The following is a 23,313-nucleotide window of genomic DNA, read 5'->3' as shown; positions in this document are numbered from 1 at the left end:
AGATATTTAATATTGACTATTTCCCAGTTCACATGAATCTGAAATTCATTTAGGTCAATGTTTTATTGTATTTCCAAATGTTTAATTTGTAAGGGTTTCCTTTTCTTGAGACCATTTAAATAAGAACTCAGAACTTGAGCAATATTATAAAAAAACAGAAGACCCACACTGAGACATACATAAATCCAGACAGACAGACAAGGGATTTTCTAGTTTTCCTCCCGAGATTTAAAATATATCTTTGAGCCACTTTTATCAGGGGATGGGCGGGCAGGGGAGAGGTGGGTGGAGGCAAGAATACTGGAGTGGGTTGCCATTCCCTTCTCCAGGAGATCTTCCCGACCCAGGGATTGGACCCAGGTCTCCCACATTGTAGGCAGACGCTTTACCGTCTGAGCCACCAGGGAAGTTGTTGAATTCTGTGCAAGGGTTAACTTCAAGCGTTGCCCTAGGCAGGCCTTTGTAACAAGCTAATTGTTTTTAATTGCATATGCAAAAGAACCAGCTTTACAATTTCCAAGAAAAAAAGGAAGTTTCCTTGTAACCAATTTTGTCTGATTCTATAGAATATCATGGCCATCCTAGGTCAGGTCATCTTTCCTTTCTGTAGTCATAGTTTTATCCCTGAACTATAGACAGATCAGCTGATCAAAAGCTTGGATTGTCTCTGTGGGGTGGATTTGCTTGTCCATGTGTTTCACCTGGAGGCAGTAGCGAGGCCTGCGGGACTCTCCTGAAAGTGGGGGTGGGGGCGGGGCGAACCGGAGCGCGTGGTGGGGGGTGGGGCGGATGGTGCACCAGGAGCGCGTCGGGGGCGGGGTGTCCCAATTGTGCTCTCGGGGGTCGCCATTGCAGCTGGGAATGCCCATTTCCTGTGCTCCTGGGTCCACATCCATTGGCATCCAGAGAGCGGAGAGGAGGGGAGCGAACCACAGATAAGGAAACTGGGATTCGGTGGAGGAGGGAACCACGTTTTCCACCCTCTCTGTTGGCACAGTCTTGGAGCCCCCTAACCTGGCGGTTACGGAAAGGCCTCACCTTTGGGGTCAAGGCCTTTACCGCTTTACCCCTTCGCATAAAGCTCAGACCTGCGCGGTTTTCCCAAGCAGCCTAGTGCCTGCTGGAAGTCCAAGGGATATATCCTGCCTGGTGATTTCATCTGTGGGGACTTCATAACCCTTACTCTGGCCAGCTGGCCCAGCCCTGCTTCAGCTACTTTGCAGCCCAGCAGGCCCTTGACCACCTGTTGGGATGGAAAAGGGAAGGGTCCATGAATTGCACCCTAGAAACTTAGTAGGGTGCATGAATTTAAACACCTGGTGGCCACCCAGGCAGAAAAGAAGGGAGGAGGGCACATTGCTGCCCTTTCATTGTGGAATCTGTGGCTATACCGCTGAGAGGAGGCCTTTGCATGGGGGTCCCATGTAATAAGTTTGGTGTTTTGGAACTGAATAATTAGAACGTGTAAAATTTTTAAATTATGTGGTTCTTTAATTAAAAACAGGAACAAAAAACCAAGCTCCAAGTTTTTTGCAAATTGAGGTCTAAAATTTGAAGGCCTACTTTCCTTCTACTGTGGCCTTCTATGAAGAAATGTGCATTTTTTTTTTTTAAGAAAAGAGTCAGAAAAGTGAGGGAAACATAAAACCCAGAGGTGCCCCTGTAGTTTGGCGAAGGCCTTAGGAGGTCACTTGTAAATGCTGCTGGCTGTCAGGAGGCAGTCTCTTCCTGTGGCTGATGGGCACAGAGCTCTGCAGGCTTGTCCTTTGCATGGATGTTGTTGGAAATCCAGCTCAGAGCCATCTCCTGATGTGTACCCTAGGCAAATCCCACAGGGCCAGGGGCTCCTTCCTTCACTGTATCTGTCTGTTTGACTGAAAACCAGAAATGACATATTTTTCTTTCAATCTGGTCTCTCATCCAGGCCTTGGAGTAGTATTTCTCCTCCTCAATAGGCTTGGGTTCCAGGGATGAATTATAGTCAGTTGTCCATGATTTTGCAGATGAGGAAACTGAGAGCCAGAGAGGGTGGAGGACTGTCCAAGGGAGAATGGGATATCCTTCCAGGAAGCCTGGCTCCTGGGTTTTTAATGAGCTTCCCACACAGCATGGTCATTAATTGGCAGGAAGAGGAACCAGAGATCAAATTGCCAACATCTGCTGGATCATGGAAAAAGCAAGAGAGTTCCAGAAAAACATCTATTTCTGCTTTATTGACTATGCCAAAGCCTTTGATTGTGTGGATCACAATAAACTGTGGAAAATTCTGAAAGAGATGGGAATACCAGACCACCTGATCTCCTCTTGAGAAATCTGTATGCAGGTCAGGAAGAAACAGTTAGAACTGGACATGAAACAACAGACTGGTTCCAAATAGGAAAAGGAGTACGTCAAGGCTGTATATTATCACCCTGATCATTTAACTTATACGCAGAGTACACCATGAGAAACGCTGGACTGGAAGAAACACAAGCTGGAATCAAGATTGCCGGGAGAAATATCAATAACCTCAGATATGCAGATGACACCACCCTTATGGCAGAAAGTGAAGAGGAACTAGAAAGCCTCTTGATGAAAGTGAAAGTCGAGAGTGAAAAAGTTTGCCTAAAGCTCAACATTCAGAAAACGAAGATCATGGCATCTGGTCCCATCACTTCATGGGAAATAGATGGGGAAACAGTGTCAGACTTTATTTTTTTGGGCTCCAAAATCACTACAGATGGTGACTGCAGCCATGAAATGAAAAGACGCTTACTCCTTGAAAGGAAAGTTATGACCAACCTAGACAGCATATTCAAAAGCAGAGACATTACTTTACCAACAAAAGTTCGTCCAGTCAAGGCCATGGTTTTTCCTGTGGTCATGTATGGATGTGAGAGTTGGACTGCGAAGAAGGCTGAGTGCCAAAGAATTGATGCTTTTGAACTGTGGTGTTGGAGAAGACTCTTGAGAGTCCCTTGGACTGCAAGGAGATCCAACCAGTCCATTCTGAAGGAGATCAGCCCTGGGATTTCTTTGGAAGCAATGATGCTAAAGCTGAAACTCCAGTACTTGGCGACCTCATGTGAAGAGTTGACTCATTGGAAAAGACTCTGATGCTGGGAGGGATTGAGGGCAGGAGGAGAAGGGGACGGCAGAGGATGAGATGGCTGGATGGCATCACTGACTCCATGGACATGGGTCTCAGTGAACTCCGGGAGTTGGTGATGGACAGGGAGGCCTGGCGTGCTGTGATTCATGGGATGGCAAAGAGTTGGACACGACTGAGCGACTGATCTGATCTGATCTGATTGGTGGAAATGTAAAAGGCTTTTTTAAAGAATGTGCCTACCAGCTGTGCATCTTATGGAGTATTTTCATTGTACTCCCCAACCCTTGGAAAGTGCTGGGCACAGGCAGATGCTTCATCATTTTTATTGAGTAAGTTCAATTTCACATAATTATATCCATAGTGTCAGCAACACTATGAGGTATATTAGAACAGTGATTGTCACAGTTGGTACTTCACAGATCAGTAAAGAAAGAAAACGTTTTATTAGGAAGACTCTAAGAGAATTGCTACGTTTTAAGTTTATCCCACAAGGATATTTTTAAAAAATGAAACAAATCTTTCCCATCATCACCAAGGCTATCGGAGGTCTGTTGAGGACCCCATGCAAGGGAGATTCTTCCTCTTGGGACACCCCTGGTTCAGCATCTCCCTAAGCCAGCAACCTGGGACAGTCGAGTACACTTAAAGTTCCTTCCTTGACCTCGGGAGTTTTTTTTTGGAAGACAATTTTTTGACAGACAGAGGTGGGGGAAGGTTTTGAGATGTTTCAAGTGCAGTCTATTTATTGTGCACTCTATTTCTATTTTTTTTTCCCTGGTGGCTCCATTGGTAAAGAGTCTGCCCTCAATGCGGGAGACCCGGGTTCAGTCCCTGGGTCGGGAAGATCTCCCAGAGAAGGAAATGACAGCCCACTCCAGTATTCTTGCCTGAAAAATTCAATGGACTGAGGAGCCTGGTGGGCTACAAAGGGCTGGACACATCTGAGTGACCGAACACTTATTTCTAGTATTATTTCATCAGCTCCACCTCAGATCATCAGGCATTAGATCCTCGAGGTTGGGGGCCCCTGCTTTAGTTCCCTCCTTCATCTTCTACACAGCTCCAGCCTGCTTCCTCCCCTCTTCCACCGGCAGAACTACCTGCTGGGCTTCTCTGTGTGTGACTAAGAGTCTCCTTCCCTCACTTCCTTTCTTCTGAGTCCCTTCTCCTAACTGGGTTTCCCTGATCTCCGTTTAGGCACTTTTGCCCCAGATGGTGCTAGTGGTAAAGACCCTCCCTGCCAATGCAGGAATCCGATCCCTGGGTTGGGAAGATCCCCTGGAGGAGGTCACTGAAACCCACTCCAGTATTCTTGCCTGGAAAATTCCCATGGACAGAGGAGCCTGGCGGGCTCTGACAGTCAGACGTGACTGAAGAGACTTAGCACAGCATATCAGAGGACCTTAGTACTGCAGACTCACGTGATAGTTCTGGCTCTTTGGAGTCCCTTGTCATTCCACGTGTATGTTAGGATCAGATTCTGCATTGCTTCCTAAAGGCCCCGAGAGGGTAACAGGCAGGAAAGCCAGGGGTCTCCAGACAGAGGGAATAGGCTGAAAGTGTCAGATGTTTTTTTCTCTCTCTCTTAAGCAGCCGGAGGAAACAAACTAGTGTTACATTTTTTCCCCTTCTCCATACAAATTTAAAAGGAGGTTTCTCTGAAAATTCTGTGTTGCCGTGACAATTCCTGGCTCCACCTGAACTTAACTTTTCTCAAATCTTGAGCTAAGCAATGCATTTTTTTTCATAAGGAAATGTTTTTCTTAAGCTATGTTAATATACTATGTATTTCCGCTAGACTATGTCTTCAGGTCAGTTCCTCCTAAAGGCTCAGAACAGACTTGACAAACCAGTATGTCTTACTCATACCTTGTTCTCCTAATCTATGTTAATGAAATGATATATTTGCCTGGAAATCTGCCTTTCTTCAAGATTCATGTCAATCATTTTATGGCCCAGGATGACTCACCTGCTGCCAATGTTATCTCAATGCATGTTGTGGGTAAGGGGCCTGGTGCCATTCTCTGAGACATTGCCTTTCTTTCCTTAGCAGACTGCTAGTGGCTGTATAACATTTGGCTAAAGACCAGCAGGGGGTACTCTTACTGCCCTGCTCTGAAGTCTGTGTCAGCAGCTTTCTCTATCTCTTTCATACTTTAATAAAACTTTATGACACAAAAGCTCTGAGTGATCAAGTCATAGTGAATCTTCATTTCAGATTGAAGATGCATTCCATGGTATTTCCATCTTAAGTCTTTCCATCCCTATGGGATATCTGTACATGTATTCAGGATATTTTTCAGCAATTGTGTATAATTTCATGTGTGCCAGTCTTGTCATCCTTGTTACATCCATGGCAAAGTATTTTATTAATGTTGACATTACTGAAAGGGAATTGTTTTTTTAAATTCCTTTTCAGATTATTATTTGCTAGTGTATACAGATAAAACTGTGTAATCATTCATTTTTATCAGTTTAGACAGCTTGATGGTTGTCTTTACTTTCTTTACTTTCTCATACTTTAAGATTATCCTGGCTCATACATTTACTACCTCACACCCCTAATCTCAGTCATTTATTCAAAGAACTTCTGTCCTTTTATTTTGTTTTTTGTTTTTTTTCTTTTTTAAATTTTATTTTATTTTTAAACTTTACAATATTGTATTAGTTTTGCCAAACATCAAAATGAATCCGCCACAGGTATACCCGTGCTCTCCACCCTTCTCCCTTCTCCCTCCTCCCTCCCCGTACCCTCCCTCTGGGTCGTCCCAGTGCACCAGCCCCAAGCATCCAGTATCGTGCATCGAACCTGGACTGGCGACTCGTTTCATACATGATATTATACATGTTTCAATGTCATTCTCCCAAATCTCCCTACCCTCTCCCTCTCCCACAGAGTCCATAAGACTTATAACATTGAATTATTTTTGACTATGCTGGGTCTTTGGTGCTAGGTGTCTAGCTGTAGTGAGCAGAGGCTGCCCTCTAGTGGCCGTGCCCTGGCTTCTCATTGCAGCAGTTTCTCTGGTTGCAGAACTTGGGCTCTGGAGCATGCAAGTACTTCAGTAGTTGTATGGGGGCTTAGATGCCCCTGACCATGTGGAATCTTCTAGCACCAGGGAATGAACCCGTGTTCCCTGCATTGGTAGGCAGATCCTTTACCACCGGACCACCAGGAACATTCCCTGTTCCCTTTCATTAGAGAATATTATGTAAAACATACATGTAGGAGCTAAAGATACTCAGCTGACAATACTCGGAAATATATACATGTATTCCAGCTTGCCTTTGAACATATTCAGTTAAAGGTGATTTGTGATGATGTCTCCATGGATCTTGGAACCTTTCCTTTCGTTTCTCCATAACTTCCCATTCCAATGGTAAGACACCTGGCTTCCACCACTTGTCATGTATAGAATTCAGTGCTTGTCCCATGTGGTTACTGAAAAAAACTGTCAGACTGTCTTCCAAAGGGGGCTGTGCATGCATCCCACCAGTATCTTGCGTATGTTTCTGTAGGATAGTTTACTATCAGTATACCCTCCGTGGCCAGGTGTCTATTTCAATCTTTACCAATTATGAATGGGCTTGTTTGCTCTAGTGTTCTTGGACAACTTGAGTACAGATTATTTGTCAGATATGCATTTTTAAGGAAAACAATTGTATTTATTTTTGGCTGTGTTGGGTCTTTGTGTGTGGGCTTTTCCCTAGTTTGGGTGAGCATGGGCCATAACTAGTGGTGTGGGGGCTTCTCACTCTAGTGTCTCCTCTTGTGGGGCACAGGCTCAAGGGCTTCAGTGGTTGCAGTATGTGAGCTCGGCATTGTGTCTTCCAGGATCTAGAGCATAGGCTCGGCAGTTGTGGCCACGGGCTCCATAGCATATGGGATCTTCCCATAGCAGGGATCACACCTGCGTGTCCAGCACTGGCAGGTGGATTCTTTACCACGGAGCCACCAGGGAAACCCTCAGGCATAGTTTTGAGTCTAGTTTTCCACACATGTACCTGGTGAGAGAGGCCAGGATCAAGAGGCCTGGCCACTGGGAGTCCTCAGCCACAGTTCTGGCTGTGCCGTCGAAAGCTCTGGGGTCTTTGGCGAGTGCCTCAGCTTCCCTGGGACTGTTTCCTCCCCTCAGAAATGCCGTGCTGTTGGACTGTAGCCCAAACATCCCACTGAGATTGATGCTACCATTATCTCCATTTTATGATAAACTGAGATACAGAAAGGTTAAGTGATTTGCTCCAAGACACACAGCTTAGAACTGATGGAACTGTGACACAGGCCCACACATTCTGGCTCCTGTGTAGTTACTACCTCTCGCACTAGTTCCTGAAGCATCCTGTTTTCACCAACAGCAGTGTTAGCGCTCATAACCACTGGAAGATCTGTGGTCATTTACATATGTGGATGTTTAAAGTGATGGCCAATGTGGAGCCTGGATAAAAAAAATTTTTTTTGTTTACCATAAGGTAGTTTTCTGTCTTTCCTCATTTGAGTAGTTTATAAATTTGTGTGTTTATTTGAGAAAATCTGATTTAAAACATGGATGATGTTGTGTTTGAGTGCAGTGGAGAGGTCAGTAACCTGCAGAGGGCAGACAGGAAATATTTTCACTTTGTGGTCTGTAAGGTGTCTGTTGTAACAACTCATTTCTGCTGTATGGCAGGAAAGCAGCTGTTAACAATAAGCAGACAAAAGAGACAAAAACCAATGATGGCAGATTTACTAGGTTATTAGTAGTTAAAACAGTTGTTTTTTCTTTTTTTTTTGGTTGCAAGAAGCACAGGATCAACTTACAGAGGCTGTGAGATGTGCTGAGAAAACACAGGATCACGTCCAAAAGTATGATTTAAAGCAGCATAGAAAATAAGTATAAAGCAGATAAACAGTATAATATGAGAACAGATCAATAGTGATAATAAACACATTATCGTGAAGCTGTGTAACATTTCAGCTTTGAGCTGTTTTGAGATGCATAATTTTCCCCCATTATTTCCATATTTTGCATATTATCCACAAGTGAAAAGTGAAAGTTTTAATCGCTCAGTCATGTCTGACTCTTCGCAACCCCATGGACTCTAGCCTTCCAGGCTCCTTTGTCCATGGAATTCTCCATGCAATAATCCTGGAGTGGGTTGCCATTCCATTCTCCAGGGGATCTTCCTGACTCAGGGATCGAACCTGGGTCTCCTGCATTGTCAGCAGATTCTTTACCATCTGAGCCACCAGGGAAGGCGATTAGTCACAAATAGAAACAGTACAGTTGCCAAATCATCTACTTTTCAAAATTCTAAGAACCTATGTAAATGAACCTGCAAATGTTTGTTCAAAAACAGTGTGATATTTAAAAAATCTATGTGTGAAGGAATGCCGTTACAGTCCAGGGGTTAAACTATGCCTTCCAAGGCAGAGGGTGTGTGTTTGATCCCTGATTGGGGAGCTAGGACCCCACGTGCCTCACAGCCAAAAAAACAAAACATAAAACAGAAGCAATATTGCAGTCAATTCGATAAAGACTTTAAAAATGGTCTAGGTCCAAAAAAAAAAAAATCTTAAAAAAAACCCTATGTGTGAGAATAATTATTTTAAAATCTGCATTTTAGGCTTGAAATTGAAAATGCCGAGTTACAGACTACAGTCAAAAAGCAAGTGGGCAAAATTGAACAGCTTCAGAAAAACCTGTTAAGTACAAGATTGGTAAGTCAACCTCTTAATTCCTGTCATACTGAGAAAGGATTTTAATTTTTTTACTAGTAAAATATAAGAATATTTTGGACAATATGAAAAGTCTCATTGATTAGCTTATTGTATTTTTATTGATACTGCTTGCTACTAGTACTGTGATTCCTCTATAGAAGAAGTCGACTGAATGCATAAAATTAATGATTTTTATAGTAAGATTTTAATTTAAAAAATTGTGACAGTCCAAAAGCAATATTTTATATAGACCACATTTTGTTTGTTCATTCATCTGTCAATGAAATTCCACCTTATGATTATTGTTAATAATGCTGCTTTGAACATTGGTACACAAACATCTATTTGAGTCTAGTAATTTGAGTAATGATTTGATTGAGAATTTTGAGTTTCTTTTGTAATCCAGATCTTTCTGTGAGATTTTTGAGAATGAATCATTTTAACTATTGTAGTTTGTTCTCTTCATTAAGAATGAACACTATGTCTGCATAGAACCATTTTTCTGAATGACTGTATTTTTCATTTGTTGGATTTTTTTTTTTTAAGAGATGGGGGTTACATGGGAATTTTTCAAAGATTATTTCAGTAAGGTGTGACTTAACAAAACCTAGAATATCTTGAACCATTGATGAAAATTATTTTAGATTATCTCTAGAAAGTAAAATGTAAATAGGCAGTCTTAAAAAAAACTTTCATTAACATTTAGTATTTTATGTGTAAAAGTGTCTATTTTTAACAAATAAATGTTGGCGATTTAAACTCCAGAAAAAATGATGAAATGAAAAATCCTTTTAAGTTGTTTTAAGAAAAGTTATCAATTTTGAAATCTGTTATTGGCATCAATCAGGTTTAAAACCTGTGTTTGCTATAAATTCATATTAACTTGTGAACTCATGAGAAATAATATTTTTAAGAAAGAATAAGTCTCTCTAGATGTTTAAAAATAATTTTATTAAATTGTTTTTTTCTAAGTCTGAAGATGAAAAGGAACAATTAAAGAAATGCATTGAATTAAAACAATCTCTGGAAAATAGCTTGGACCAAGAAAAGAAGAAAAACAGTGAGTTAGAAAAAGAGATTACTGGGTAAGATTTTATTTCTGATAATCGCAACTATGAATAAAAGTATAATTTTATTTTATTTAAAACCTTAGACACAAATTCATTTTTTATGTGTATTTTCATAATTAAACACATTATCCCATTTCAAAGTTTACTGTGGAAAGTCAGCACAATCTGAAATGTTTTTGAGTGCAGCAGTGTTATACTTATCTGTAATGATTTCTGAAACAGTAACAACCGTGCCTCTGCATATAGTAATGTCACTCTCTTCCTCATCATCTATGCTGAATTTTTACTTCTGCAAAGTATCTTTGTTCTTTTTGGTAATCCTGCCTTCTTTTAATAGTGTTCCTTCCCTTCATCATTCAAGTAGTTTATTATCTAAAAACCTACCTGTGTTATTGTCGAACAACATTAAAAAGTATCTTGATTTGGCTTATATTTTCTTTTTGCCCCAAAATTTTAGTTATAAAATGTACATACAAAAATCTATGTGTAACTTAAAGAATAACAAAATTAATGACCATGTTTTGATCAGTAAGATAAAAAGCTGCTTCTGTTTTTTTTGCTGAGTATGGTTAACTCTCATCATCTACAGATTCAGCCAACCCAAGATCAAAAGTATTCAGGGAAAAAAAATTTGAGAAAGTTCCAAAAAGCAAAACTTGGATTGGTCTCAAACTGGCAACTATTTCCATAGTGTTTACACTGTATTTATAACTATTTACAAAGCATTTACATTGTTTTAGATAATCTAAGTGATCTAGGGATGACTGAAAGTATAGGGGAGATGTGCTTAGGGAGACATGAGCATCCGTTGGTTTTGTATCCACGGAGTGTTGGGGGATTTTTGAACCAGTCCTCTGTGGATGCTAAGGGATGATTATACACAAGGTTCTTCTCTGATTCTTATTAATATTTTTCTCCTTTAATTTTCTCTACATTGCTTTGCATTTTGTTAACAATGAGCTGGGCAAGATTTCTACATCTCTTAAAACAGCTTGAAGAGACTGGAACACACTCTCTCTCTTCTGATTTCCTTTCTTCTAAAACTCTCAGCCTGGGTTATTTCCCGCTTAACTCAGGCTCCAAAGATTTTTCTTTTTTTTTCAATTTTGAGTGAGAATCTTGTTGGTTTTTTATATCTAATTTCTTTTCTTTTTGTAGAGGCTGTGGTCAGTAGGAACAAATGTGTCTTATGTCTTTTCAAAAAACATTCATATATCTCTTCATCTTTAGCTTAAATACTGATCTCTGGTTTATAATTAATATTTAATAATAAATTAATATTTCACACTAGCATGCTAAAAATTGACATTAACTTATTTATAAGAACTCATATATTACATATATCACACACAGTATATTTAAATGTGATAAAATTTTTCTTCATAATATTTATCTAAGATTAGAATTTAGTTATTATGCTTTCAAAGAATATTAAATTTAAACAATGAGAAAGGATTATAATTTATAGATTTGTTTGTTTTATCTGATAGAACATATATCTGTTTAATTATTAAATATCTGCTCTTAAAGAATTTACTTATTCTATACATTTCTACAGATTTAAGAAACTCTTAAAAATGACAAGAAGGAAGTTAAATGAATATGAAAATGGAGAGCTTAGTTTCCATGGAGATTTAAAAACCAGTCAAACTGAAATGGATATTCAAATTAATATGCTAAAACAGAAGGTAATTTTTAATCAGGTTTAGAACCCCCTAATCACTTAATTTGGGGAAATATAAATCATTCCATGCTTTCAGCAGTGAAACACAGATTTGTCTATTAATTTTTTAGGTTGGACACCAGTAAAAAGACAGCTTTCCCTATATCATTTTGAGATAAAAAGGGCACACTCTTGACTCTCTCTGTCTTGAACCCTGGCTGGTGATCTGAAGCTCAGCAGCACAGCACTAATGACCCCAAAGCATCCATTGTTTTTGGTGACAGGTTTGTTGAAATCTAATGAACATACCATGCAGTTCATTCATTTAAACTGTACAGTTCAGTAACTTTATTGTGTTTAAAGAGTTATACAGGCATTACCACGTTAGAACATTTTCATCACCCTCCAAAGAAGGGTGCCAGTTTTCCCTTCCTGATCTTCCCAGCCTGAGGGAACCATGACTCCACTCCCTGACTGTGGTGTGAACACATTTTTTCATTTCTTTTGGGAGTACAGTTATGAATAGAATTGCTGTATTACACAGCAACTATGTTTAACCTTTTGAGGACCTGCCATACTGTTTTCCAGCATGGCTGCATCATTTTATATTTTTATTCAAAGTATGTAAAACGTTCCCATTTCTATACATTCCTGTCAACACTAGCCATTACCTGTCTCTGTGAGTACAGCCATCCTAGCAAGTATGAAGTGGCATCTCGTGGTGTTTTATTTCTCTCTCTGAGGAGAGACAATGAAGATTGAGTTCTAGATTAGTAACTACTCAAAGCTACCCATCTCTTTTAGAATTTTAGTAAATTGAGATGAGGTCAAAAGTCTGATTTTGGTAATGAAACTATTTCTAGTTATTTCTTATAGTACAAATCATATGTCTCATTGCTTACTAGTCTTCATTGCTTTCAAACTTGAGCAGAAATTGTAAGGAGTCACACCTGCCTATTTGTAAGAAATTGTAATTGAAGGGAACCCTAAAAAAACTTCTTCCTGAATAGTTCTTAAGTCTTCCTTCTAGTTATATGCTTCTTCTCATCAACATTGTCATTAAAAATCTCACCTTTTATTATATTCCACTTTATAGGAGACCAGTTTCTACCTGCATTTAAGTTATGTTTCTTTATTTTCTCTTTTTCAAAAATCCATTTTTCTGGTTTTTCCTAATCAGCTTTAAGTTTAGTGGCTTCAATAAATAACATTGGTTTCGTTCAAAATCTACACTTAGGAAAAGGTGGCCAGGACGGCTGTCTTCTCATCCCCTTGGCTTCAGGTGGGGCAGCTCGAGGGCTGGGGGCTGGAATCGGGTGAAGGTGTGTTCATGCCCATGTCTGATAGTTGGTGTCTGTGGTTGGCTGGACTTTGGTGAAGGCAGACAAGTGAAACACCTACCCTGAACACCTAGGCTCTGTTTTCAGCCTGGCCCTACTCACAACATGGAGCCTGGTTCCCAGGTTGAGAGCCAGGCAGAAGCTCTGCTGCCTTGTCTAACCTCGCTTTGCAGTTCACACAGCATCATTTTCATCATCTTCTGTTCAATAGGAGCAAGTCACTTATACTTGGCCTATATTCTACCATTTTTTACAGAATAAAGTTTTTAAAATGAATGGGTACATTTAAAAACTAGCACAGTTACTCACTGGCCACAATTTTTTATATTCCTCCCAATTAAAAATACCCTTTGCCCTACCCGTTCCCTCACAAGTCTCAGTTGTTAACAGTGTCAGGCCCAGGCTCAAGTATGGGTCTTACTGTCTTCATCAGGTACAGGTGGCACAAGCAAATGAGGGTTCTTGGTGTGATTTCTAGAGTGTGACTTGATAACTAAAGGGACAAGTTATCTGCCACCCACACCCCCACCATTCTGTGTTCAGAAATGGGAAACGGGAGGCACCGTAGTCCATAGCAGCTCTGAGGTCCAGTTTGGTCCTGCCAGCCCTTTGATGAGGACTTGGTCCTACCCATAGGAGTGCTTCTCATTTGCTCTACCCTCTGAGCTCAGTGTGCTGTCCTTTTCATAAGAAATGACCTCTGTCTGTAGCTGGGTCATGTTTCTTAAGCCAGCTTCCTCTTTATTGAACTTCTAAGAAAATCCCAAAGGCCTATTCTCATTTATATGTCTTGGTCTCTGTTAGGCCAAGCACTTTTTTTTTTTTTGCTCCCAAGGTTCTCTTTAAAGCTTTTAGTGTCCTTTGAACTGGATTGGGGTTCACATCATTGGAGAGGCTACCCTCACAAATCTTTTTTGAGAGAAGCCCTGAACCTTGGGCTTCTTGTGAAGCTTTGGAGGATGATGCCTTTAAAATTCTTATGCCCATAAGATCTTTAAAGGAATTTGAGGGACCACCTTAAGTCTTTCCAGGGTCTTAATGAAGGGTTTTACAGTCTACAGGCTTCACCTTTAGACCATATTTTCCTGGCCGCACCCTAGATTTGATCTTAGCCCAGAAGCAGTTTCTCTCTTTTAGCATCATGTGACCACTGGACATGTGGAGATGCTGTAAAGGAGATAACAGATATTGAACCCAAATATAATTAATACTGGTTCCTTTATATTTATTAGTCCCCTCCCCCCCCTTTTTTTTTGATAGCTTATCCCTCTCATTGATGTTACTTTCAGCTGGTTCATAACAAGAGTCTCCTTTTCCTTGTGTTTCAGTTTTCTTCTCTTGCCTAGAAGCTGTCACCAGCAGCCTCTTTAAGGGCCATCAGGATTCAGTTTACAATGTCATGAAGCCCTTTGGGTTTTCATTTCTTTCTCTGCATCCATTCAGATCTCACCTACCTCCAGGTTGAAAGGCATTCTCACATCTTTTAGTTCTTTTTTAATGGCATTTTTAATATCAGTATCTGTGCCAGGTATTTATTGCCAGCAAATTGTATAATAAAGCAAGTCAAAGCCTAGTGGCTCAAAAGAGCATTTACTTTGTTCAATAATTTGTGTTGGGGCAAAGCTCAGTGAGTGAGGCCAGCACATTTCTTTTCCAGTCGGCATCAGCTGAGATGTCGTGAAGGTGGGGACCAGAGTCATCTGAAGATTAGTTCATGCACATGTCTAGCAATTGGAGCTGGCTTTTGGATGGGGCACTAGTTGGGGGCGGTCAGTGGGGCTACTGACAAGGTGTTCAGTGTGTGGTTTGGGCTTCTTCGCAGTGTAGTGACTGATGCTAAGTGTGGGCTTTCCCACAGAGCAAAAGTCAGTTTCCCCAGACTCTGTCCAGTAGAAATCAGTTACTGAGGCCAGCACATATTTAAGGGGAGGGAATTTCAGAGAAAAGTGTCAAAGAATTTGTAGACAGTTTCAATACCACCACCTCTACTCACCTCAACTTACCGAGTAATCATTCTGTCTAAAGGAAATTTCTTTGCAACTCGGTGTCACTGAAATTCCCTGCAAATTTTGTTTGTTGTTTTGTTTGGTATGTTCTGTTCTGTGAAAAGTAACAAATGGTTACAAAAATGAGGCATTTTTTTTGTTGCTGTTGTTCAGAAAAATGTATGGGTCATCTCACTAAGCTATTAGGAAATGGAATTTCTTTAACCTTTTGAATTATTTTTCTTTGGAATGCAGTTCAAATTAGCAAAAACCATTCATAGTTCAGAAAAAGACTTATGGGATTAGAATCCATATTTATAAGATTTATTAATGAGAGTCTTATTTTCACAATCTTCTTTTGGGAAGTGTTTATTAACTCAGTTCTGGATAACTCAATACAGTATCCCTCAAACTTCTTTAAATCACGGGGCATTAAGATGGGGGGAAGGAGTAACAGACATTCTACTAAGAGGTGACTTGTAGTCATTTTATGGAGAAAAAATAGAAAAGAGTGTAAAATCAAGTGCAAATGTTGTGTGACAAAGATTATTACAGTGAAGAGTATATGTTGTGATTCTTGGTGGTTTGAACTTCTTTCTTGATTCTCTGAGTAATCCCTGGTCCTACATTCTACAATACAGATACCATCATATCTATTTGATCCTGGGTTTGAGTTAGGCTGTGCTCAGTCCACTTGCCTCATTACCAAACAGTATTGTTTTATTCTTGCAGATTGATGATCTTACAGCAGAGCTGGAAACTGCATCTTCAAAAGGTCTGCACCTGGATGCAAAAAAAAAAAAAAATTAAGTTCTTCGAGAGGAGTTATTATCTATGAAAGGAATGCAAAGGAATGTGAAAAACTAGAGAAGAATAAAAAGAAGTTGGAGCAAGAAGTAGTGAACCTCAGAAGCCATATAGAAATGAATATGATAGAACACAGTCAAGTAGAGCAGTATAAATGGGAGATTGAAGAAAGGGTGAGACAGGATCTCATAGAGAAATTAAAGGAAGTCAACCTATTTTTGCAGGTTAATTTGTTCATCTGTCATGTGCTTGAATTCATCTCATTGTAAAGTATGTTTTGGATCTATACAGCTTATGTGTTTCCTCTACTTGCCTTAGAGCAATTGATCTGGTAGTTTTCTGGAAGGAAGGGGACACTTGTTTCTCCCTTTAAATATTTCCATTTCCATCACAGTTATCACCAAATTGACCTATCAGAATGATTCTCACTAGAGAATCCTTTCATTTATAAGACCAATTGGTATAAAACAAGACTACTAGGAGGAAAAGAAAATATTGTGGCTTAGAACTGGTACCATCCTCTTGAATTATTTTTAAGTTGTCTTGTTCAATTTTTAAAATTTTAAGTTGATCCTCTTGTTCTTTGAATTATCAGGTTATATAAGCACCACTATAACAATAATTCCACTTTAATTTTATAATTTTCATATAATTCACTTCACATTGATGATAGTTGTTTTAAACTTCTGCTTTTTTTAACCTTTAAAATTGCTTTCTGAATCACTGACTCAAAACTAAAGGGAACAAATATCATTTTCCAGGTTAATGATTATTTTTAAAATGTTATCTTTTAAAATTTGCCTTAGATACAAGCACCTCTCGGGAGAACTTAGAGCAGGTACAAGAGAAGAATAATGCTTCCATAAGAAGTCAGATGGAACTCAGAATTAAAGACTTGGAATCTGAACTCTCCAAGGTGAAAACTTTGCAAGAAGATTCTAAAAAAGCAGAGTTGGAAAAATATAAGCAACTCTACCTAGTAGAACTAGAAGTTAGAAAGTCATTGGAAGGTAAACTAGACAAGTAAGTCAAAACACAGAAAGTAAATTTAGTTCATTAATTTGTCTCTAAAGCCTAATTTTTATAAAGCACAGTTCATGAGATTAGTAGGAAGTGAAAGCTAACTAGATGGTCACTGCTAGAGGGTGGGCTAAGACAAACTATTAATACAGTGTCCTTCTAAGTTTTACCACACAGAGTCGGAAACGACTGAGGTGACTTAGCAGCAGCAGCACACTGCATAAAGGCATGCTTGTGAAATTGGGGGCAATTAACACAGGAGTGAAAGACAGGATAATTCAGAGTGGCTAGAAATAGTATGGCGACCTGACTGAGGTGGGGTGTGGAGGATGGAAAGGGCAGATGGCACCTCCAGTGCCTAGTCCAGGTTTCCCCACTGTCTGAAAGCAGAGCATTCCTGGGAAGCCTTTCATAAGCCAAAACAGCATACAGCAAAGAAGCAGGCACCCGAGGGCACGTTCTGCTACTTGAAGCCTAAAATGAATATGCACAAGTGAAGCACAGGTGCTCCCAGATAGGGTTCAGGGTTGTAGTGACTTGACACTGAGATGTGGGGTGTGGCTTCCAGGGAAGGAGTTCAGTGGGGCCAGTCTCCCTGCTTGGGGAGTGCGATGCCTCTCACTGTAAAACGTACACTGAACCTTTTTATAGGAAATCAAAAATTCTCTTCAAAAAAAAATTTTTTTTTTTATTATCAAAAACAGATGCTGAGTTAGGCCTTTCCTAGAAGTGAAGTAACATAAAGTGAACTTTGGAAAAGCAGGGGATACTTGTAATTGTTCCTGGGGCTGTTTTAGCTCTTTTCAATCACCCATTGACTTTCTTGTCCTTCCCTCTAGATTGTGACTCTAGATGATTCCTCAGAGGCAAAAGCTTAATTTCTCCGAGGTCATGAGTGAAACGTGTATACAAGGGTGGTGAAAGCAAATGCTTGAAAGTGGCTTTGTGGGATGGGGTGTTTCTTCATCCCTGAACTGTTTCCTGGAGGCAGGTGTGTCCCAGAGGGCACCAAGTGTCACTGTGAGGCCACCTCCCTTTCTCTCTGATGCCCTTTCTCTCCTCTCCCAACTGTGACTTGTTACTTGAGGAGCCCTAGACACATGTGTACTTCTTTAGAGCAAGGTTACAGCTATCATTGTTTACAGGAGGTCTGCTCTGTGTTGTCAGTGTTCAAACAGTTTATTGGGAATTCCATTTACTATATGGCAACTTTAAAAATGCAAATCATTAAGTTGGTGTTTTCCATCTTCCCCAGGACTCATGAGAAGCTGGCAGTGATCAGCACCAAACTTGAGGTGGAGAAAGAGCAGAACAAATCTTTACTCAGCACTCTTAGCACAAGGCCAGTGCTGGAGCCCCCCTTGTGTTGGAAATTTCAATAATCCTTTAGTGCTCAATGGAAATCTTACTCCAAGATCAAAGGTAGGTTTTTCTACTACAATTCCACGCCCTTAGAATAACAGCATGGAGACTTACTTGACCAAGGTTAGTCCTCTTATCTTTTTTCCACTGGGTTTCAGATTTCTGATACGATTGATCCTTGTTTTTAATTTAGTGAACTTCTGAGTTGTTTATTTGACTTAATGCACACTAAGTAAAAGCCATAATTAGCTGTGCTAATAAAGGAGACAGAAATGTTATGATTTTTTTGTCCCAGAGTTCTTGATTTTAAGAGATACTTACTAAATTATTAAATTTCTTGAAAAGCTGTGTTTAAATTCTACTTTAGAAATGAAATCTTATTGCCTAGTATCCAAAAGTTTTCTTTCAGATGTTTCACTTCCTTTCTCATTGATTTCAGTTGGCAATGGTTCATAATCATTTCCAAGCTCTGCTGTACCCAACAAAGTTTTTCTACCTCTAAGCATAAGTGAATCACTGGCATCTAAACACTAACCACATATGGATGCTTTTTGTTTAAAGGAATCCTAGGTAAATCCTTTTTATGTATTAAATAAACTTAAAATACTAAACCAAAACATTAATTTCTAGTTTTGGCTTAACATTTTTTGTCATTTTCTTACAAACATTTTGTCGTTTCTTACAAAAATGACATTTTTTTTCATTTTCTTTAATTGCTTTTTTACCTATAGCATTTTTTATTTAAAATTTAAAAAAAAATCTTGCTGAGAATTTCTAGAATATTTCTAGATTTGTAGTTAATTCAAACATTTAAACATTATAAATGAAGCTCACTTTATCTCTATCTTGACATCACCTGGATGCGTGGTATCTAAGATAGCAATGATAGGGAGTCTTTAAATTGCAACCAGTTTTCACTGTTGAATCATTGTGATTAAAATATCCATTTCAGTAAGTGCACACAGGTTTATAGTTTTAATGGTGTTTTCCTGATGTTTGTGATGTATGGAAAAGTAGCCCTTGTTAAATGCAGTCTCAATCTGTTTTCTCATTTGGCTTCTTGCCATCGTAGGAGAGCAATTAAGGTTTCTTTGACAGCACTGCATCTACATTGGGTCTTAGTACTTGAGAGCTGTGAAACTGGAGGACGTGCTTTAGCTGTGCAGTTACAGCGGGCCTCCAAACACTTCATCCCAAGTCAGACACTTCCCCACGCAGGCCTAAGAGGAGGAAGCAAATGCTTGACCCCTGTCCCAGACACAGGCTGCCTACTGCACACCCAAGTTCATGGTGCTATGGGCACATCTTTTCAAAGTAGAGATTTGGAACCAAGCAAACTCTTCTCCCAAACTCACTGGTTAGGTAAATCTCCTCACCTCTCATAAGGAGGGTAGGAGTATAAGTCCTCACCTTGAAACTTTTCTCCTTCAAGTTCCCTGTCATTTGTTTTTTAAAAATGTATGCTTTATAAATTAACTATATCAACTGACTGCTACTTATAGGAGTTTGACAATAATTTATTCTTGTTCTCGCCTTTAAAACATGATTTAGTTAGAAAGCTACTATGTCATGTCATGCCACAAGCATTATTGAACTATGTAAGAAGGTTTTACATATTCATTTCCTCTGCATTATATTAAAAATCCATGTGTTTTTTCTTAATCTGAGGAAGTAGCTGGCATAGGACTCTGGACTCAGTAACTAGTACAGCCACTATGGAGAACAGTGTGGAGATTCCTTAAAAAACTGGAAATAGAACTGCCTTATGATCCAGCAATCCCACTGCTGGGCATACACACTGAGGAAACCAGAAGGGAAAGAGACACGTGTACCCCAATGTTCATCGCAGCACTGTTTATAATAGCCAGGACATGGAAGCAACCTAGATGCCCATCAGCAGATGAATGGATAAGAAAGCTGTGGTACATATACACAATGGAGTATTACTCAGCCATTAAAAAGAATACATTTGAATCAGTTCTAATGAGGTGGATGAAACTGGAGCCTATTATACAGAGTGAAGTAAGCCAGAAGGAAAAACATAAATACAGTATACTAACACATATATATGGAATTTAGAAAGATGGTAACGATAACCCTGTATACGAGACAGCAAAATAGACACTGATGTATAGAACAGTCTTATGGACTCTGTGGGAGAGGGTGGGAAGATTTGGGAGAATGGCATTGAAACATGTGAAATATCATGTATGAAACGAGATGCCAGTCCAGGTTCAGTGCACGATGCTGGATGCTTGGGGCTGGTGCGCTGGGAAGGCCCAGGGGGATGGTATGGGGAGGTTGGGAGGGAGGAGGGTTCAGGATGGGGAGCATGTGTATATCTGAAATAAAAAAAAAAAAAAAGAAAAAAAAAAAAAAGAAAAAAAAAAAAAAAGAAAGTCATTGGCTTTCTTCTTTTGTAGAATTACGTACTTTGCCTAAATCATGACTCTCATACCTTTAAAAAAAGTCTTTTTTTTTTTTTTCCAAGGAAAACTACCTTTCTTAAAAAAAAATTTGTGTGGAACCATATTATATAAAACAGAGACAAGTATAAAGCCTTTTAGCCAAAGGAGTGGCCAGGGGTCCTGCACTTGTGACTTCTCAGTTCCTCGACCCTGCAGTGACCCCTGTGGGACCTTCCCCTTCTATGGGACATAGTTCAGAAACTAACAGTTATGTGTTAATCCTTCTCACTAAATGCCTTTAGAATAAAAACTTGCTGGTACATTTTATTCTTATGTATAATTTTCTCACCTTTCTGTGTTTTTGTTAAATGGAAAAGTTTAAAGAAAATTGCAGGTGTGTTCTCCTTAATAACATTCAACTCAAACTACTTCCTCCATTTGAACAGGATCCTCACCTAGAAATCAAAATAAAGGTCTCAGAAGTATGTATTTAGGGCAGGAGCTGTTAAGGGGAGAAGATAGTAATCATGTGGGTCATTCCTAGGATCATGGGTCATTCTCTAATTCTTTGAAATTATGTGTACTTGATAGACTGATATTTATTGTACTTTTTATCAGATTAACGTTCCATATATATGTTCTCTGTTATCTATCAGCAGAATAAGTAGGAATTCATTTTCTTTTATTTATGTGATTATTTTTCTACTTAAGTAATCTTCAAGTTAGGTCTAGTCTCTAAAAGTATTATTTAAATGTCACATTTAGTAAGCTGTATAACATTCCTATGATAATATCTCTTGCTTAACTTAAAGATAAATAATATTTGACTTATTTTAGATGCGGCAAGAGTTGGACAGGAGTATAACTAGAGAACTAAGAGAAGGTATGTTGCCAAAATGTATGAATTAAATTTAGACATTGATTTCTGAAATACACTGTAAACAAAAAATGACATCTCTTTCCATGGTTTGGATAACAGATGCTATGTTAAATATTTTTTTTCTTATACATAGCAAATGAAAAATGTGAAAGCATGAGCAGTCATAGTGAAAAATATTCTTCTTCCTCATTTATTCATCATGTTCCATAGTTTAAAAAAATCTCAAAAGGTCTATGTAATTCTATTTATTTCTGGCTGTATCCTTTCTCTACTACTGCCATCGCTGTGGAACTGTCCATCTGCACCCTGAGACCATTCTCAGAAAGCATGGAGTTAATCAATGTCTCAAGTGTCTGGTAGTGGTTAAGGCTAGAACACCCAGACTCAAGCAATTATGTTTGTGTAGCTGTCACTTGGTGGGTGACTTTATAATTTCTGTGTCATTGACTTTGTCACTAGTTTATCTCTTGCCCTCAGGAAAAGCTCCAAACACCTGCATCAATTTGGGTCCTTCCAAAGTAGTTGGCCTTATCTCTTTACCACCTTATTCTGCCCCTTAGCTGTGCATCTAACCAGGCAGACTGTGTAGGATCCCACAGATTCATTTCCTCACCTCTGATCTTTGTACGTGCTTCTCCCCTCTGACTCTTGTACTTTTTACTGTCCTTCAGGTAGCTACTTCCATAGCACCTCCGCCAAAAAGCTGGCAGTATTGACACTAAGCCGGCCGTCCCTTCTGAGTGTTCCTTGTACCATCTTGTATATCTGTCTTAGTATTTATGACACCATATGGAAATTGTCTGTTCATCTATTTTTACAGTTTATGGCATTATCATTTCTCGGGGTGACTGGGTCACCTTCATCTTGTAATTCCAGTGTTTGTCACAGCACCTTAGTTGACAGTTATTGAGTAAATGAATGAAGAATGAGAAAGCCAGAAGCTCTGATACTCAGCCATGTGTGGGACCGTGGGCTGATTATATAATTGTAATCTTGTATTTTGTTTTCTGTCATTTATAGATATGTTTTATTTTTCAGAGCACTTAGAAATATCTCAGTTTTTTTTTTCTTTTTTTACTAATACTGAGTTAGCTCAAGTATTTTAGATAAAGAATGTAATCCCTTTTCTTTCCAGCTGCTGCTGAATTTGAATCTGAGTCCTGTGGATTGTCTTCTCTAGGAGCTACAGATGGGTCAAATATGTCTCAGGACCTGCTTTTGAAAACATCACAAGAATATGTACAGATTTTGAAGAAAAAAATATATGATCTGAAAGATAAATAGTAAAAATTTCCCTTCTGGACTGTTTTCATGACATTTTAGTTGTTTCTCATTAAACATGATGATAAAATCTTTATTAAAGGGAAATATTTTTGTGTGTATGATGAAAATTTATATGGCATTTTAAAAATACTACTTTTAAGTAGTATTAATACTACTTTTAAACAGTAGTATCTAAGTACTTTTGATACTAAGTATTTTCTCTGCAGCTAACTTAAGCGATTTAAAAACCAACACTAAGTTTTCCATATTCAAAGTGAAAGTGTTAGTCACTCAGTTGTGTCCGACTCTGCGACCAATGGACTGCAGCCCGCCAGCCTCCTCTGTCCTCCACTATCTTGTGGGGTTAGCTCAAATTCATGCCCATTGAGTTGGTGATGCTATCCAACACTCTCGTCCTCTGTTGTCCCCTTTCTCCTCCTGCCTTCCGTCTTTCCCAGCATAAGGGTCTTTTCTGATGAGTCAGCTCTTCACATCAAGTAGCTGAAGTATTGGTGCTTCAGCCTCAACATCAGTCCTTCCAATGAATATTCAGGATTGATTTCCTTTAGGATTGACTGGTTTAATCTCCTTGCAGTCCAAGGACTCTCAAGAGTCTACTCCCAACACCACACTTCAAAAGCATTAATTATTTGGCAGTCAGACTTCTTTATTGTACAACTCTCATATCCATACATGACTACTAGAAAATAGTGTGTATATGTTAAT

General features: G+C 39.2%; 2 long non-coding RNA genes across 2 annotated transcripts; both read left to right on the top strand.

Annotated features, from left to right (window-relative positions):
- Window positions 1–7,785: 7,785 nt before the first annotated feature.
- LOC113879537 lies at window positions 7,786–11,541 on the top strand. The gene is made up of 4 exons (XR_003507368.1): window positions 7,786–7,934; window positions 8,696–8,789; window positions 9,762–9,874; window positions 11,418–11,541. It is a non-coding gene; the product is annotated as an uncharacterized LOC113879537 (long non-coding RNA).
- Window positions 11,542–21,279: 9,738 nt separating this feature from the next.
- LOC113879541 lies at window positions 21,280–22,681 on the top strand. The gene is made up of 2 exons (XR_003507373.1): window positions 21,280–21,327; window positions 22,460–22,681. It is a non-coding gene; the product is annotated as an uncharacterized LOC113879541 (long non-coding RNA).
- Window positions 22,682–23,313: the final 632 nt, after the last annotated feature.

Source organism: Bos indicus x Bos taurus, chromosome 21 (assembly GCF_003369695.1).
Source record: "Bos indicus x Bos taurus breed Angus x Brahman F1 hybrid chromosome 21, Bos_hybrid_MaternalHap_v2.0, whole genome shotgun sequence".
Taxonomy (NCBI): Eukaryota; Metazoa; Chordata; class Mammalia; order Artiodactyla; family Bovidae; genus Bos; species Bos indicus x Bos taurus.
Note: the sequence above shows the minus strand (reverse complement) of the source record. Positions and strands in the feature narration are given on the sequence as shown.